Source organism: Suncus etruscus, chromosome X (assembly GCF_024139225.1).
Source record: "Suncus etruscus isolate mSunEtr1 chromosome X, mSunEtr1.pri.cur, whole genome shotgun sequence".
Classification (NCBI taxonomy): domain Eukaryota; kingdom Metazoa; phylum Chordata; class Mammalia; order Eulipotyphla; family Soricidae; genus Suncus; species Suncus etruscus.
In genome coordinates this window covers 3,699,331-3,718,966 of record NC_064868.1, presented here as the reverse complement: position 1 = coordinate 3,718,966, position 19,636 = coordinate 3,699,331, and the positions used below count along the sequence as shown (strand labels likewise).

Below are 19,636 nucleotides of genomic sequence, written 5' to 3'. Positions count from 1 at the left end.
AAAAACATGAGATGAATATTCTGTAGATATAATTTATTATCATTCTGTGGATTTATATTATTTATATTTATATTTATAATGATATTTATTTGTATTATTTACTATACATCCTGTGGTTATAAAGTATAGAACATATATTTTGAATATTTCTTTTGGCAATGTCTGCTAATTTATCAGTATTTTTCTGGTAGATACAGGTAAATTTGTCTTTTTATTTTGTCTGATCAAATTCAGACACACCTCTATGCTTAGTGCTGAAGTTAGAAATAATTTAAATGGCCATTTTAACCTTGACCAGCCTAAAATAACTAACACACTTTTAAAAGTGACTTTTCACACATAGCAATTTGAGAGTCCAGTGTTAATGTGATGTGTCTTAGTGAGAAAGCTTTATTATTAGAAGCACAGAGTACTGTAATATGAAATGTTCAGATGGTAAATGCTTTTATCATATTATTATAGGTACTTGGGCTGATAAAAACTTAATTTTCCATTTTTCCCTAGTTCTACAGTTGTTAAAATGTAGTAATCTTACATATAGAAAGAAGTTCTTATCTAAAAGGGATAGGCACTTCTAAATTTTATATTGGAGGGGGGGACCTTCTACCCCGAACATTTGTCATAGTGTTTTGACTTAGGCTTTAGTCAATTGGACACAGGTCATTCATTCAGAACTTTGGATCCCATCTTTGGAACCAGTGTGATTTGGAAGATCAGTACCGGGAAGCTAACTTCTACTGGGGAAGGCCCAATGTTACCCTGGCACCGATTTGTTCCAGTGTAGGTTCATATGACACCCTGACAACTTGGGAACAGCAACAATTTGCTTTCAGGGCAGGTCTCCCTGCTTCACCCCTAGCGGTGAGATAAAAACAGGAGATGCTCTGTGACATTCTGACTTCAACATAGGATCTGTGCAAAAACCAAGATTTCTAATTACAGAAACCTGATTATGACAACTGTGGTTGAGGGAGAACTTTTCTTGAGACCTTGAAGAAAGACTTTAGGTTTAGACAACTAAATGTACCAGAAGCCTGTAGTTGATCTTATGGCAGGATGCTTCATGGGTAGGGGCACCTTGTTTTTAGACCAAATGTTTTTTTTTTCTTTTTATTTTATTTATTTATTTTTTTAAAAAATATGGAACGCTTCACGAATTTGCGTGTCATCCTTGCGCAGGGGCCATGCTAATTTTCTCTGTATCGTTCCAATTTTAGTATATGTGCTGCCGAAGCGAGCACAGACCAAATGTTTTTTCTTTTTATTTCCCCAACTTCTGCTGCACCTATGCAAAAAAACTGCCACTTCTTTTTTAACTTTTAGATAGGGACACCCTCCTTTTTCATAGAAAGTTGGGACATGAATTACTTTGTTTTACCTCATATTTCTGCATTTTTCTATAAAAACAAGGGGGGAAAGAAAGGATGGGGTTGAGGGTTCAAGTGGTCTTGGGGCCATTGGTGGAGATAAAAAAGGACAAAACTAAATATCCAAGCCAAAGTCAACAATAATAGAATCAAGAGACCCAACTGTAACAATCTAAACTTAAAATGGGCCTTTTATACTGGTAAGCCAGAGGGCCTGGGAACACTAGTGAAGGGAGGTCAATACTGGTGGTGGTGGTGGGATTGGCACTGATTCAGTGTATGTCTAAAATCCAACTATGAAGGACTTTGTAAATTAAATGGTTCCAATAAAATAAAACAAATCAACATAGTTCCATTGAGCTGGAGAATTAATATAGTGGGTAGGGCATTTGCCTTGAACATGGATGATATATATATATATATATATATATATATATATATATATATATATATATATATGTTTTTGTGTCACACCCGGCAGCGCTCAGGGGTCACTCCTGGCTCCACGCCCAGTAATCACTCCTGGCAGGCTCAGGAGACCATATGGGATGCTGGGATTTGAACCACTGTCCTTATTTTTTTTAATTTTTTTATTTTTAATTATGAGAACAGAGATGCAAAGAAAGAGGACAAGGTAAAGTTACAGTGGAAGGATAATCACCCATACACAGAATTCTCAGAAGAAGTCCCCTTGCTGATATCTTAACTTTGTACTTTCAGCCAAAGAACATTAAGATAAATAAAACAGAACTCATGTACAATTACTTTGTATTTCAAGTCCCCAGATTGTAATACATTATAATATTTCTTAGCAGCACACAAAGCAATCTAAAGACATAAAACTTATGTAACTCCTTAAACATTAAAGGCCTAGTATTGTTTTACATTTCCATGCACATGCATATTAGTTTAAGTTAACCTAAAAAGTTTAAGTGGTTTTTTTTTTAGGATTAGAGTCAAAGGAGCACAGTATAAATGGTGTTAGAGTGGCAATTATTGTTTTCATAGGCCCACCAAAATATGAGGGACATGGAAAGGAAAAACCTTGGCCTAAATACAAGGAGACCCTACCCCTGAAGTTTCCTGGCATAAGACCAACTCTAGGCTCCAGGCAAGCTAGTTTGTCCAATCCAAGACATTGTTTGTAGTGCCAACACACTTTTATTTTTCACACAGTCTCTGTTGTTGGTATCATGTTTCTGTATTAAAGATCCTGGAACCTGCATATCCTACATTGAAGTCAGGATGTGGAGCATCCTCTAGTTTCACCTCACAATTAAAGGGCAATGCAGAGAGCCCTGTCCTGTGAGCAGGTCGTTGTTGTTGTTAAGTCTTCTCAGTTTTAAGGGAAGTCTCTTTTGAGCAGGTCGAAGTCAGAGCAGCGGTAGGGTCTTCCCTGGTAGAGGATTGCTTCAGGTGATGTTATAGACAAACTTGGATGTTTCATGGATGTCTTCCCTGGTTCAGTGGTGAATGGAGACTGCCCATTCTTCTGAGGCATGTGCCAGGTCATTATGTCAATGTTCAGGGTTTAAGGTTCCGTTGCACTACAAGATTTGTGTGTTCCAATCTTATTTGTATATATAGTATTTTCCCATTTTAATGTGCATATGCAAACAAGAAACAATGCCACGTGACGTTATCGGCGCATATGGGGGCCATAAGAAAAATGAACCACTGTCCTTCTGCATGCAAAGCAAACACCTTACTTCCATGCTATCTCTCCAGCCCTGATATAGGTTTTGACATCGGTTGAATACTCAGTAACACGTATGATCCCCTGAGTACAACCAGGAGTGATCCCTGAGAACAGAACCAAAAGTAAACCCTGAACATTACCAGGAGTGGCCTTAAAATAAACAAATAATATAGAACTGGTTTTGGTTTCATTAAAATAAGGAATAGCTAGTTATTTTATATTCTTGAATGTGAATACCTCTCATATATATGTATACATATGTATATATATATGTGTGTATATATATATATATTTGTTGTTGTTGTTGTTTTGGGGTCACACCCGGCAGTGCTCAAGGGTTACTCCTGGCTCTATGCTCAGAAATCGCCCCTGGCAGGCACAGGGGACCATATGGAAAGCCGGGATTGGAATCACCATCCTTCTGCATGAAAAGCAAAGGTCTTACCTCCATGCTATCTCTTCGGCCCCGAATATACCTCTCATATTTTTAATAAATTTTACAAAAGGAAATGTGGTATGAAACCACTTAGATGTTTTATTAAGCAAACTTATCTGTATCAGAATAACATTTTACATATAAAAAGAAGTATACTTCAAATGATTTATTTTTAATTCTGTTTAAGAAATACGAAGAAAGAATCAGAATAATAAATTATAATGAAACATTTTTTGTTGTTTTAGGGCCATACCTGGCAGTGCTCAGGGTTCACTCCTGGCTCTGCACTGAGAGATCACTCCTAGCAGGCTCAACGCACCATATTGGGATGCTGGGGATTGAACCCAGATTAGCTGTGTGCAAGGCATGCATCCTTCCCTCTGTACTATATCTCCAGTCTCCAAATTTTAATTTTTTACTTCACTACAGGAGGGAACACATTCAGTTAGTACTTAGTAGAAGGTTAACAAAATTAATATTTCTTTTTAAGAAAAATAATTGTGAATTCTGATGTACTAGAGAAGGCTCTGAAATAATGCTGGATGTAAAACTAATTTAAATGTATTGTTGGTGCATTATATTACTCTGCATCTTTTTTTTTCTTTTGGGGCCACACCCGGGGGCTCTCAGGGGTTACTCCTGGATCTGTGCTCAGAAATCACTCCTGGCAAGTTCGGGGGATCATATGGGATGCAGGGAATCTAACCCGGGTCTGTATGGGTTAGTAGCATGCAAGGCAAATGGCCTATCACTATGCTATCACTTCAGCCCCATAGTTTTTGTTTGTTTTGTTTTGTTTTTGGGTCATACCTGGTGGCTCTCAAGAATTATTCCTGGTTCTGCCCTCAGAAGTCACTCCTGGCAGGTCATATGGGATGCTGGGATTCGAATGGGGGGGGTCTGTCCTCTATTGTTCAAGTGCAAAGCAAATGTCTTACCGCTATGCTATTGCTCAGGCCCTGCTCTGAAGATGAATGAGTTTAATTCGTTTTTTTAATAATTTTTATTATGACCAAAGTGAATTCCAAAACAGTCACAGTATTATTGAAAATATATAGTGACAATGAATCAGGGCCATTTCCACCCCAGTGTTGTCCTCCCTCCAATCCTGTTCCCAGAATGCATCCCATATCTCCCCACTTTGCCCCCTGGACTGCTAGTGTAACTGGTCCCCTCTGTGAATAGCTTTTTGTAGATTGTGCATCATTGTAGATTCTATTATCATTGACTTGGGTTTGGTGTTTAAGCATGTTCAGTTTTTATTTCCACTGAGTATTAATACTCCTGTTTGGTCCTGATATAATTCCTCAATTTATGAGGCAGAAGATTATTCAAGTTCTGTAGTCCTGTTGGAAAAAGAAAGAAAAGCCGGGAGGAGTCCATCTAGAAGCTATAAATATCAATTTAAAAGAAGAAAGGGCAAAGAAGAAAAGCATAACAAAAACCAAACAAAAACAACCAAAAACAAAACAAGCAACTACAATAAAGCACAACAGCAACAAACAACAACAACAACAACAACAAAACAACAATTACAAGAAAGAAAAAAAGGAAGAAAAAATGAAGAAAATGAAAAAAGATAAAAAGGAAAGAGGGCTGGTGTGGCAAGGTTTTGTGCCTCTTTTTTTGCATAGACAGAGTAAATATTGGGGAAATTAGAAAAAAAATTCCCTTGGCCTAAGAGATATAGGGTTTCTCTGCCCTTGAAACATACTATCATTGGAACAATTACAGGCTCCTTATATGCTCATTATCGAACCCCTAGGTCTTTTAATGGTGCCAGGAAAAGTTCTGCTCAGATGTGGATGCTAAAATCAGGCCTCTCTAGCTAGAAATCTTGGTGTTTGCACAGGTCATGGGATAAAGTCTAGGGTAGAGTCTTTATGATTCTAGAAGTTCTGTTCCATCACGGTTGTTGTAATCAATCTTCTGTAATCAGTGGTCTTGGTTTTTCCACAGATACTAGGGGGAAGCCAAGGATAGAGTTTTTCATTATGGTTCTAGAAGTTCTGCTCAGTTGCAGTTGTCAAAGTCAGACCTCTAGAATTAGAGATCTTTGTTTTTGTACAAATTCTAGGCCAAAGCCTAGGCTAGGATCTTTCTAAATGGTCCCAAGATAAGTTCTGCCCAGTCATGGTTGTCAAAGTCAGTCTTCTGTAGTTAGTGATCTTGAATTTTTGCACATATCAAAGGCCAACTCCTGTCTTCTGATTTCATGATGTCATATCAAAACTGGAGCAATTTGGTGCCAGAGTGGTATTAGGAATTTCGCAGGGGGAGTTTGATTCCTGGTGCTGTTGCAGAGAACTCTCTTGGTTCTATCTTTGGAATCTGGGGTTCAGAGTTGGATGGTCGTTGTCTGATCACATGAAGTCTAAATTGGATCCACATGATACATGTTCATGGTGGAAGGAACTCCTGTATGTATGTATGGGTTCTTATCCATAGTAGATAAGAGCTTGTTTCTATACATAAATATCCCTGTTTTTAGTATGCCTTTGCAAAAGGAATGGTGCCATATTATATTGCTGATAAATTTGGGGGTAAAAATGACAGGCTACACAATCTCTGTGCCCTGATTTTGACCTGAGCTTTTATCTCAAGCAACACTTTTTCTTCTAGGTTTTCATACCAAGCAAAACCAAAACAGGTAAAGTTAAAAATATTTATAGAAAATAGAACTAGATAAAAATAAATTAAAAATAATCAAAGAAAGAAAAGGATGGAGGAGGCTACCTATACGTTTGGGAATAAACACACTATGATGTATTACTATAGAGATATTAAACATACAAAGAAAATATAGGTATCCCCATTAAGATTTTTGAGATATTCTTGTGGGAGGTGAAATCCAGGGCACAATTTTCATCCCCCACCATTATCTTGTTGAATTTGAGAAATAATTTTCAGCAGTAAGGGATCAGGTAGTGTCCTTCAGCTAAGGTTCCTTCTAGAGCTGAATCTGGTGGCACAAAGCAGTCCACATTTAGGGAATGGTGTGAGAAGAAGGGCCACATAGAATGAGTCAGCAGGAGTGTTGGTTGCATTTTTTGCCAGGGCACAAGATGTGCACTGAGAGGGTGTCCTAACACATTGAATTCTGGGTCGTGGCTTATTGGGGCAGGAGGTTGGTCTTGGTATCTAATGAGTTAAGAACTGAAGGTAAAGAGGATTAAATAAGGGGGTATGTCAGATCAGGATTGGGGGGATGAGAAGATAGGATTTCTGACAGGGAGGAGAGGGATAATATATAAGAGGGGCTATATACACTATAGGCATGGACTTTTTACAATTTTGATTTGGCAGGCAAAGAGGAGTCCACTGTATACAAACTCATGCCCACATACAGACAGACATTAAAGAACTATACTTAAGTTTTTCTTGGAGGCCTGATAGGATGGGTCTGGGCTCTTAAGAAATAATTGATTTAAGAAAAGATAGTTAGCTAAGATATATATTAGGCTAGAAAGAAAGTGAAAACAAAGGATAAAAGGGAAGGAAGAAGAAAATTAAGTAAATACAGTAAAAAATAAGTTAAAAAATTGGGCCAGTGCCTCGGAGTTGAAAGGTTTTCCAATTTCTAGGCACTTCATCAATGACAGGGGTGAACTTTGCTAAATGAAGGTTTCAGAGTGAGATAGTGGCTGTAGCATTTAAGTATAAGCATAGTTTTCACATCTAGAGTACTAAGAAATGTGGTACTAAGGACCATAAAAAGTATCTACCCTATGTATTTTTGTCTGCCACGTGTTATGCATCGGAGTTCCTTTCCCTAAAACTACCATCATATCATCTGCAAAAAGAGATAATTTGAATTCCTCTTTCCCTACTTGGATTCCTTTGATTTCCTTATTTTGTCTGATTGCTATTGCTAGGACTTCTAAAACTATGCTGAATAAGACTGGCCACAGTTGACAGCCTTGTCTAGTTACTGACCTTAGTGTAAATGCTTTTAATTTTTTGTCATTATGGATAATGTTGGCTGTGGGCTTTTTATAGCTAGTTGTAACTCTCTTGAGGAATGTTACTTCCACCCCATTTTGCTGAATGTTTTCATTATAAATGGATGTTGGATTTTGTCAAATGCCTTCTCTGCATTGACTGATATGATCATGTGAATTTTTCATTCTTGTTGTTGATGTGGTGTATGATGTTGACTGATTTGCATGTGTTGAACTATTCTTTCATCCCTGGAATGAAGCCCACTTAGTCATGGTGTATAACCTTTTGGATGTATTGTAGGATTTCATTTGCTAGATTTTGTTGAGGATTTTTGCATCTATGTTCATTAGTGAGAATTGTCTGTAGTTTTTTTCTTGGCGGTGTCTTTGCCATCTTTGGGAATGAGTGTGATATTATCCTCATAATAGGAGTTAGGAAGGATTCCTGTCTTTTTAATGTTTTGGAAGAGCCTGAGGATCAATGGTAGTAATTCTTTGCAGCATGTTTGTTAGAATTCACCTGCAAAAGCATTTGGTCCTGGGCTTTTGTTCTTGGGGAGTTTCTTAATTACTGTTTCAATCTCCCTAGATGTAATTGGCCTGTTCAGGCTTTCTATGTCCTCTTCATTAAGTCTCAGAAAATGATATTTCCCCAGAAACCTGTCGGTTTCTTTTGGGTTCTCTAAGTTAACTGAGTACAATTATTCAGAATAAGCCCTCATGATGTATTGGATTTCTTGGGGTTCTGTTGTGATATTTCCCCTTTCATTTGTGATCCTATTTATTTCAGTGTTTCCCCCATTTTTTGTGAGTCTTACCAACTATTTGTCTATCTTTTTTTATTCTTTCGAAGAAACAACTCCTGCTCTCATTAAATTTTTTGTATTGTTCTCTTTGTTTCTCTGTTGTTTATTTATGCTCTAGTTTTTATTATTTTTTGTCTTCTGGCTGTTTTTGGGTTTCTTTGTTGCTGTTTTTCTAGATCCTTAAGGTGTTCCTTTTTTTTTTTTTTTGGTTTTTGGGCCACACCCGGTAACGCTCAGGGGTTACTCCTGGCTATGTGCTCAGAAGTTGCTCCTGGCTTGGGGGACCATATGGGACACCGGGGGATCGAACCGCGGTCCGTCCAAGGCTAGTGCAGGCAAGGCAGGCACCTTACCTTTAGCGCCACCGCCCGGCCCAAGGTATTCCTTTAACCTGTTGATTTTTGTTATTTTCCTATTTGCTGATGTAGGCATGTGTTGCTACGAGTTCCCCCCTGTTACTGCTTTTGCTCTGTCCCACAGATTTTGACAATTTTTTCTTCATTATCATTTGTCTCAAGGAATCTTTTTATATACTCCTTGATTTCCTCTTTGGTCCAGCTGTTGTTGAAACTCCAGGTGTTGGATTTTCTTCACAGCTTCTTTTTATAGTCAATCTTGATCTCTGTTGCATAGTGATCTGATACAGTGCTTCTAATAATCCTTATATTTGTGACTTTGTGCAAGTTAAATTTATATCCTAAGGCATGGTATATTCTAGAGAAGGTTCCATGTGCACTGGAGAAGAATATATATTCTGCTTTTTGGGGTGGAGAGCCCTGTTTAAGTCCATTAATCCTAGTTCTTTCTTCTAGTTTCTCATTTAGGGTTCTTATGTCTTTGCTAGTTTTCTGCCTAGCGGAACTGTCTAGTGGTGATAATGGTTTGTTAAACTACTACTATCACATTTCCTTTCATATGTTTCTCCAGGTTTGCAAGCAAATGCCTTACATATTTTGCTGGTTCTGCATTTGGTGCATAAATGTTGATCAGAGTACTTCTTGATTTAGTGTTCCCCTGATCAGTAAGTAGTAACCCTCTTTGTCTCTGAGCACTTTCTTGAGGTTGAATGCAATTTGGCCTGATATAAGAATGGCTGTCCCAGCTGTTTTTCCCATTGGCTTGAACAATTGATTTCCATCCTTTTATTTAAACCTGTGTCTATCCTGTTATTTTAGGTGTGTTTCTTGCAGGCAGCACATATCTGGTTTTTGCTTTCTGATCCAACCCTCTATTATGTGTCTTTTAATGGGGGATTTAGTCAGCTGACATTTAAGGCGATTATTGACAGAAAAGGTTGTTGTGCTACTGTATTGTGCAGGGTTGCTGTTGTTACAATTGGGTGTTAGGATTGTGTAGTTCATCCCAGAGTAGCTCATTTAGAGTCTTGGTTAGCGCAAATAGTGTAAGTTCTTTTTTGTCTGAGAATGTTTTTAATCTTCCCTCCCATATGAATTAGAGTTTTGTAGGGTAGTGGATTCTAGGTTGGAGGTTTCTTTCATTTAGTAGTTTAAATACATCATTTCATTGTCTCTTTCTTGAGTTGTTTCAAATGGGAGATCTGGATTGATTTTTATGTTCCTTCCTTTGTACTTGAGGTTTTTATTTCTCTTTTATTGCTTTAATAAATTCATCTTTCTTTTTTTAGCCATTTATATTATTATATGTCTTGGTGTTGTTTTATTAGGTCTATTTTATCGGGGACTTTTTTCTCCTTTTATATTTGTACCAGTGCCTCTTTCCAGAGGGTAGCAAAAAATTTTTTTCCGGCCACACCTGGTGATGTATAGAGGTTACTCCTGGCTATGCTCTCAGAAATTATTCCTGGCTTGGGGGTGGGCATATGGATGCCGGGGGGTTAATATGCGGTCTGTCATGGGCTAGTGCATGCAAAGCAGATGACTACTGCTTGTGGCACTGCTCCGGCGAAATTTTTTCTGCTATTATTTCCCTAACTACTTGTTCTTTCCCTTTCCCTAGTTTCTCCTTTTCTGGTATTCCTACAATTAGTAGATTATTTCTTTTGTCTTTGTTCATTAACTACCTAACATTTTCTTCCAATGTTTTATCTCTTATTTCCTTATTGACTTCTTTGTCACTGTAGTTTTGTATTTTTTCTTCAAGTTCCTCTATGCGATTCTCCAACTGTGTAATTTTGCTATTATGGCTTGCTAAGATGTTTTTTTATGTCTCTTAATTCCATTTGTATGAATTCTATCATCTTCTGTAAAAGTTCTTCTTTGAGTTGGTTATATTGTTCTTGTATGGATTTCTTAATTTCATAGACTGCTGATTCCTAGATTTCTATTACTATGACATTCACTGCCACTTTGAGGTCCTCATCTATTGGGCTCATGCATTTTGGTAGACTTTGAAATGTGCTAGGATTTCTCTCTATATCCCCATATGCTAGTATATTCCTTAGTATTCCCATATTTCTTTGCATTTGGTGGCTTAGAATGTTGTTTATTAAATTGGTCTGCCAATTTTGAGTTTATTTTCCTAGTTGAGTGAACTTGTCAAAGTATGCCAGAGGTATTACAAGATATTTCATCATTTTGTTGTTCTGTTTTATGGGCTGTGGATTATCTGAGGAAAATAAGTGTTAGGTCTGGTCTGCATAGACCTGTATGGTATACAGACTCTCTCATCTGGAGCATTGGTGGGAATAAATGGTGACAACTGTGCAGAGTTTTAGCCCTGTCTTCGAGTCTTTGCCCTCCTCTGTCACCTCTGGCAAGGCATTGGGTCCCTTCTCTGCACTGTGGCCCTTAAGTTGGGGTAATGATGGCCAACATTTTAATTCTTAAAATAAAAAAAATGCTTAAATGCTAAAGATATGTATGAAAATTAAAAATAACTATCGGGGCCGGGCGGTGGCGCTGGAGGTAAGGTGCCTGCCTTGCCTGTGCTAGCCTAGGACGGACCGCGGTTCGATCCCCCGGCGTCCCATATGGTCCCCCAAGAAGCCAGGAGCAACTTCTGAGTGCATAGCCAGGAGTAACCCCTGAGCTGTGTCACAGGGTGTGGCCCAAAAACCAAAAAAAAAAATAACTATCAAGGAAGTAGAAAATGAAGGCAGAAGAAGTAGTAAAATCAAGCCCACATCAAAACTGCAACCCAAAATCTTTGAGGTAGAAATTTCCACACTGTTGTGAATCAAGGCTTAAATGCAATTACAGTAAAGAGAGGTGGGCCCAGAGGAATATTGCTGAGGGGTTGAGTCCCTTCTTTGTACACATTGGGTCAAGAAATCAATCTCTGATTTTCCACATGTGCACTGTGGATTATGGCAGCTCTGTTCTCTTTGTTCTATGGCTGTTGTGCAGCCAGAAATGTTTGTGAATACTCGAAAGCAAGCACAGCCCCAACAAGTCCTCTAATGGAAAACAAATGTATGTGCTATAGCCAAGAAGTGTGTGATCTGACAATCATTTGTTTGTGAGCACTGCAATGAACCCCACAACCATAACTTGCGGCTCTCAACTATGTGTGTAAGTCTGCTGAGCACATATGAAAGCAACACAACTATAGGCATGCATGCCTCAGTGAGTATCACAGCTGTGTGAAAACTGCTGCCTGTGATATGGCCCCTGGAGAGCATCACAGTAGAAACTGCTCAAGTACCACAGAAGAGGTGTAGGGAAATCCTCATCATCACAATAGAAGTCAGGGGATTGCAATCCCACACAAAGGAAATAGATATTTTAAAAATGCAGAATTTCAAAGGGAAATTACATTTTGCAGAGCACTTAAGTCAGACTGAGTGAATCCTCCCACTCCTGTGGGCACTCAAGCTGAGTGGTGAGACCTGATTCTGACTCTCTGGAAAGTCACCACAAAATGATGCCCGTTGTCTTTGTTTCTGCCAGATTTGAACTTGGTCCATTTGGCCTATGTGGGGTTTAGTAATCTGTGCTTTGAGTAAGCATCGTAAGTGATTGAGTGCTGTTGCTTATGGCATTTTGGCACTGGTCAATCCTGTTTTTGTGAGCTGACATTCTTTCCATTCACAGATACCATTTAAGAATGGAGATCACCTCCAAATGGTTTTGAATTGCGTTTGCATTCCATCTGTTCTTTCCTGCCTTCATATGCAATTAATTTCTTAGTGAATTTTCCAAACTCACTTTAGATCCCTCTGTTCTTCAGACCAATGCTATTCTCTTCTCTGCATTTTGCACTGGCATTTTCTTTCCTGGATCTTCCCTTTGAGATCATCAGCAGATTGGCAGTGTCACTCCTGTTTCTGTTCACATGTTCTCCTCTGGAAAAGAGCTTCCCATCCTACCCGTATCTCCTAATATTGCTTTATTTTCTTCAATGCATTCTCACCACTTGTAATTATTATTTTTGGAGGGTAGTACCCAGCAATACTTGGTGAATACTCCTGGCTTTATACTCAGAAATTATTCCTTGTGCTCCTAGAGGACTACATGGAAACCAAGGTATCAGACTAGGCTGAGTGCAAAGCAAAGGCCCTACCTGCTTGCTGTTCTATCACTCTAGTCATTTTATTTATTTATTTATTTATTTATTTATTTATTTATTTATTTATTTTGGTTTTTGGGCCACACCCGGTGGTGCTCAGGGGTTACTCCTGGCTGTCTGCTCAGAAACAGCTCCTGGCGGGCACGGGGGACCATATGGGACACTGGGATTCGAACCAACCACCTTAGCTCCTGGATCGGCTGTTTGCAAGGCAAACACCATTGTGCTATCTCCCGGGCCCACTCTAGTCATTTTAAACATTTTTCTTTTTATTTAGTATGCTTGGGTAGGAGTGTTGTGGTCACTCTTGGCACTGCTCAGGGTTTTTTTGTGCCTCTGCACTCAGCAATTTTCCCTTGTTTGTGCTCAGTGAAGTCTGTGGTACCAGATATTCAAACTGGGTTTGGCAGGATACAAAGCAGTGCCTTAACTCCTGTCCTATCTCTCTAGCCCCACCAGCGACTTCCTTATATTTGCTTCTGCCCTGAGAATGCCCTTTCCAGTAGTGGTGGGTCTTTTAACAGTGCTATTTTTATTTTGTTTAATTTGGAGCCACATCCAGCATTGCTCAGGACTTACTCTTGGGTTTATGCTTCAGAGATCACTTCTGACACATAGTGTTCAATAGACCATTTGTAGTGCCAGGGATTTCAACTAGGGCTATCTGTGTGCAAGACAGGCACCTTATCACTGGACTATCTCTATTGTTATTTTTCAATTTATTTTAAAGTTAGGATTTTATGTTCTAGGCTACTTAACATGCACCCATTGTGATATGTGTAGGTGCAAAATGTTTTTATTTCTTCTTCAAAATGTGGAGATGGTGACAGAACTTATTGCATAGCAAAAGCCAGTGTCAGGCTATGTTAATTGTACAGGAACCACACTACATATTTAATTCATTAATTTGGAATTCACTGTTCATGATTTGCAAGTGATGTAGGAAATCCAGATGTGAAAAGCAAGCTTATTGATTGTGTCCACAAAAGTTAAGAGGTGAATTATTATTCAGAAAGGAATATGATTCTGGTATTGGCATTTTCTCGGGAAAGTTTTATTATCTTTATCATTCTGAAAAGTATCAGAATTTGGCATATCTCATAACAGTTTCAAGAGTATTATACAGAAGAAAATAATATTTTCTTTGAGAAAATATTCCACAGAAAGTATTGTATTTTAAGTATCTTTTGGGATGAAAATATGAGATAGGTGGAATTCACCTCCCAGTCTAATTAAGCTAAGCTTTCTTAACAATGTCATTACATAAAGGAAAGAGACTCATTGACCTTGCTTCATTGGCCTTTACTTGCTCTGTTATCTTTTCCTAGCATGTGACTTGGTATCTTGATCTGTGTGGTAGACGGATTATAAGATTGGCCTCAATTCTTCATGCTTTCCTACAGACACCACCTTTACACGTGTCTTCACAGTCTCTCTGTGAAGAAGTGACATCTATTCTCTTGTTCCTTAAATATGAGCTTGCCTTGTGATTCACTTGTGCAATGCAACGTGGTAGAAGTGTCATTATGCTAGTTCTGAATTGACAAGCCTTGAGTCCTTGCCTTTTCTTTATTGCCCTGCCACTTGAGAACAAATTTGAACTTTCTTGATGGAACATAAAAGAGCACATGCAGTAGATGCAGTAGAGTACATTTTCCCCTATCCTAGACCAGCACACTGTTGCTCAATCCTAAAATATGAGTGTGCCCAGCCAAGGTTAGCAGAGCTGCCAAACCAGTCGAGAGCTGACCAAAGGAATTCAGTAGAGACCAGAAGAACCAGCCAGATTATTTGTATTTTGTTAATAATAATACAAATGCTTACTGGTTGAAGTCACTCAATTTAGGGATGGTTATTAAAAGATAATACTTAATAAAAGACTTTTTTTGTACTTACTCACTCCCAGCCCCATAGTCAGAATTATATATCGTCCAGTTTTACAATTAAAATATGATCTAAATCTAAGGTATTCTTTTACAAATATTACAAATATTTGATGTTAAATAGGGGAGATTTCACCTTTGAAAGAGTTTAATATACTAAATCTGCAGGTTATGTCACCTTCACACACTTATTTCTCAGTTTCTTCATTAATATTTAAGTTATAACGATGATTAACCTTCAATAAAATACTGAGTAACCTTGAGCAAATTGTAGAGGATTTAGCTTAAGCATACATTATACATGCAGCTGGTATTTTCTGGGATCCTGGTGATCAAATTATTGAAGACAATATGCAAAGTCTTCTGCTTATCAGCATAAATCCTTATTCCAGATTTTTCTCTTCTGAATTGGTGCCTTGGGATCTACTAAGTTTGTGGGGACCTTTTGTTCAATAGCTGAATTATCTTGGTCTGTTCCTACCTTCAAGATTTAGTTCTGTGCTTTATGACTGACATTTGTATTCAGTGAGTACCTACAGGCACAGTCATTATGGTGCATATTCTTTATCTTTGCATCCAAGAAGGAGCAAGTTAGCATGAGCTTCCTTGGAGGAAAATCTTTTTAACTCCATCCTCTCATCATTCTTAGCAATCTGAAAGTTTCTTATACTGATGCCCTAAAACTTGTTTTCCTTTTTTAATCCAACTTTCCCATCTCTCTCTGATATATTTGAAATCACATATGAGCACACCATTAGCTCTCCTAGTTCTGAATAAGCCCAAATGTCTGTCATCACTGACATCACTTTGGATACCACTCTCTGCATATTATAAACTTAGAAGGCAGTTGGGCAAACATCTGTTTTAGGGACAGATGTATGCATAATCTTAGACTTGCAGCTTAGATGTATTTAAAAATACTTTTACTAGTAAAAATAGCTTTATAGGATTTCTGAGATTTAGTTTACATTAAAACAATTCCTACTCAAGATTGAATATGTATGTAAGATGGGTAAGGATAAATAATAATTACCTATAATCATGTCAGTTAACACACACACACATATATATATATATACATATATATATGCCTCATTTATATGGCACTCTGTCAAAAAGTTTTCAGATTTCCAGAATGTACCTTTTCTATAATCTCTTGTATGAATAATTTACCAGGTAAATTCACATTTTATAGTGCTAAGGGCTTACTGCTGTCTCTGTGCTCTTGGACCATTCAGGGCAGGACACAGGGGAGCCATGTACGATGCAGCAGATAGAACCCTTGTTGGCCTTGTGCAAGGCAATGACCCTACCTATTGTACTATTGATCTGAGTCAGAGTTGCTAACTTTTCACAGGGGATGGGAACACATTAGGTATGGTACAGGTGGAGAGAGGGAAGATGGTAGGAAATGTATGTGATAAAAATAAAAGCTATTAGCCATATCCTCCTCTTTCCTTTGACATTATTGTCTTTGCAGGAACTACAGTGACTTATGTTTGGTTGTGTTGCTTGTATACTTGGTTGCAGTAAGCCTAAGATCAGATACCCTGCAAACCCAGTAACAGTGCTGCTGGAACTATGCCAAGGTATAAATCAAGGCTTCATGTGTGCCATGGAAATACTCACCAGTCAGCCAGCACCAAAGCCCTAAAGCCATGTCATCATTACAGTTATCACTTTACTATTGTCACTATTATTCCTATTGTTTTGGGTTCACACCCTAAGGTGCTCAGGAATCACTCCTGGTGGTGCTCAGTGACTACTTTCATTGATGGAGGCTGAACCGGTATCAGTCACATGCAAGGAATTAACCCCTGTACTCTTTTACTTCTTTTCTTAAAAATATTTTCAAATTTATTATAGTTAGTTAATAAATGTTTACAAAGAGCAGTTATTTAAAATACTGGTACATATACGTATCCAGACATGCCTTAAACTGGTGTCACAGTCCATCCACTCAGTCCCCAACAAATCTAGAGTACTGTGTGTAACCAGTACCCAGAGTTTGTTATGGATTGATATGATCTGTCCCATTGTTTTGTCTTCTTAAACATACATGAGATCATACAGTGCTTTTCTTTCTCCTGTTCACTAATTTCATTCAGCCTGATCTGGCCCATCAGTTAAAAATGTCTATAAGTAAGCACTTTACTTGAATTTGAACATTAAATGAAATGTTGTGCCTTGATGAACTGGCAATGGCAACTCAGAGCTATGTAAAACTGATGTGGCCTCCAACTTCCCTGGGATAACATCCAGGCCTTTCAACTACAATGAATCTGTTATCACATCCTCTACCAGTTGTGTTTACTTTCCTACTTAGATTTCCTGAGCCATCCAAAATGTCCAAGTCAGAAGCCTGGAATCAGCCTTTAATGATCTACTCCACTCCCTCTCCACTTCCTTAGACACCAAGGCCTGGAGATTCGACCTTTATGCTTTGTTCACAATGGTGACATTCAAGTCATTGCCTCACAATAGCACAGTCATTCGTTGCTTTCCTGCTGGTTGCTCAAATAACCTTATTACATTTTCTCTCCTTCTGTGCTTTTCACCAGCCTCACTCATGCAACAAAGATGCGAAGAAAGTTTTTTTTAAATATATTTTTTATTTAAACACCTTGATTACATACATGATTGTGTTGTTTGGGTTTCAGTCATGTAAAGAACAACACCCATCACCAGTGCAACATTCCCATCACCAATGTCCCAAGTCTCCCTGCTCCCCACCCAACCCCTGCCTGTACTCTAGACAGGCTTTCTATTTCCTTCATACATTCTCATTATTAGGATAGTTCGAAATGTAGTTATTTCTCTAACAAAACTCATCCCTGTGTGAGGTGAGCTTCATGAGGTGAGCTGTAACTTCCAGCCCTTCTCTCTTTTGTGTCTGAAAATTATTATTGCAAGAATGTCTTTCATTTTTCCTAAAACCCATAGATAAGTGAGACCATTCTGTGTTTTTCTCTCTCTCTGACTTATTTCACTCAGCATAATAGATACCATGTACATCCATGTATAGGAAAATTTCATGACTTCATCTCTCCTGACAGCTGCGTAATATTCCATTGTGTATATGTACCACAGTTTCTTTAGCCATTCGCCTGTTGAAGGGTGTCTTGGTTGTTTCCAGAGTCTTGCTATGGTAAATAGTGCTGCAATGAATATAGATGTAAGGAAGAGATTTTTGTATTGTATTTTTGTGTTCCTAGGGTATATTCCTAGGAGTGGTATAGCTGGATCATATGGGAGCTCGGTTTCCAGTTTTTGGAGGAATCTCCATATTGCTTTCCATAAAGGTTGAACTAGAGGCATTCCCACCAGCAGTGGATAAGAGTTCCTTTCTCTTCACATCCCCGCCAACACTGCCTTGTTCTCATTCTTTGTGATGTGTGCCAATCTCTGGGGTGTGAGGTGGTACCTCATAGTTGTTTTGATTTGCATCTCCCTGATGATTAGTGATGTGGAGCATTTTTTCATGTGTCTTTTGGCCATTTGTATTTCTTCTTTGTCAAAGTGTCTGTCCATTTGTGAAGAAAGTTTCTTTTAACATGTGTATCTATTTGGGAACAGTAATGTGCACCTTTAGCATTTGGGATAATGTCCAATTCTATTACTTAACACTGAAAGGCTCTCACCTGGCATCATTTCTCACTAGCTGTCCATGAGCATTCTTTTCTCCAGTTGTAACATTCAGCCAGTCTTCTTTTTTATTTTTAAAAAAGACAGGTCTCCCCTTGTATCTTTCTATACAGGTTTCCTTCTGTAGTAAGCTATATGTTTTCTTTAAGTTTTACCCCGATCTTCCCTTCTCTTTTCTGGTTTCTCAAAAATAGAGTATTCAATTATTATTTGCCACATGTTTGGATCTAGAGGTTTCCAACTGAGAAAGTTTAAGTGTAAGAAATGTTTGAAGAGCTCTGAAAAGCAGTGCTCTGCTTCAGCTGCTGCCTCCAGGGGGCTGTATGAGAGGGAAATAGGAAGCTGTCCTGAGAAGAGGAGAGGGCTGAGTAATAGGGAGAATCTTACAGGCAAGCTTCAAGCCCTCTTTTGCATTTACCACATAAAGCTAGGACTGTCTCCAAACCTCCTATAGTTACACTTAAAAGGCTTTGCCTCACAGGGATTGAATGGAAGGTCTTATCAAATCTATTTATATCACAGGCTGCGTCTCCTATTCTGTGGATATAGGTATAGATCCATACATTAGCAAATGGTGATGAAAATGGAGCAGTTAGAGTATTATTGATGAAGGTTGTTGACTTTAAAAATTGCACTTCGAAAAGTTATCACTTAGAGACTGAGAATATTTTTCAAAGTCAACCTTGGCCACGTCTATATGAAGTCAGGACCCATGCAACAGGAAGCAGTTTGAATGCATGCAGGACAGGAAGGTATTTATCAACAGCAGCCCAGGAAGTGAATTGCAACTGGAAAGAACTTGAAATATTTCTGGGTTTGGTTTTTATTTGTTTTGTTTTTCTTTTGTTTCTGGGCCACACCTGGTGATGCTCAGGGCTTACTTCTGGCTATGCACTCAGAAATTGCTCCTAGCTTGGGGGACCACATGGGACATCAGGGGATCGAACCTTGGTCTGTCCTGGGATAGCAAGGCAAACACCTTATCACTTGCGGCACTGCTCCACACCAGCCCTTCCTTCCTTCCTTCCTTCCTTCCTTCCTTCCTTCCTTCCTTCCTTCCTTCCTTCCTTCCTTCCTTCCTTCCTTCCTTCCTTCCTTCCTTCCTTCCTTCCTTCCTTCCTTCCTTCCTTCCTTCCTTCCTTCCTTCCTTCCTTTTTAATTTTTATTTTGATCATAATGGCTTACATATATTTCACAGTAGTATTTTAGATACATATCAACATTGAATCAGGGGAATACCTATCACCAAATTTGTCCTCCCCCATCCCAGTTCCCCTTCTGCAACCCATATACCCCACCATCACCACCCGGACTGCTATAGTAGGTGGTCCCCTCTTTGTCCAGCTCACTATTAGTGATCATATATCTGTT

At 38.6% G+C, this 19,636-nt stretch overlaps 1 non-coding gene across 1 annotated transcript; it reads right to left on the bottom strand.

The window, feature by feature from the left end:
- Positions 1-1,134: 1,134 nt before the first annotated feature.
- Positions 1,135-1,241, bottom strand: LOC126000115 (U6 spliceosomal RNA). The gene has a single exon (XR_007492480.1). It is a non-coding gene; the product is annotated as a U6 spliceosomal RNA (small nuclear RNA).
- Positions 1,242-19,636: the final 18,395 nt, after the last annotated feature.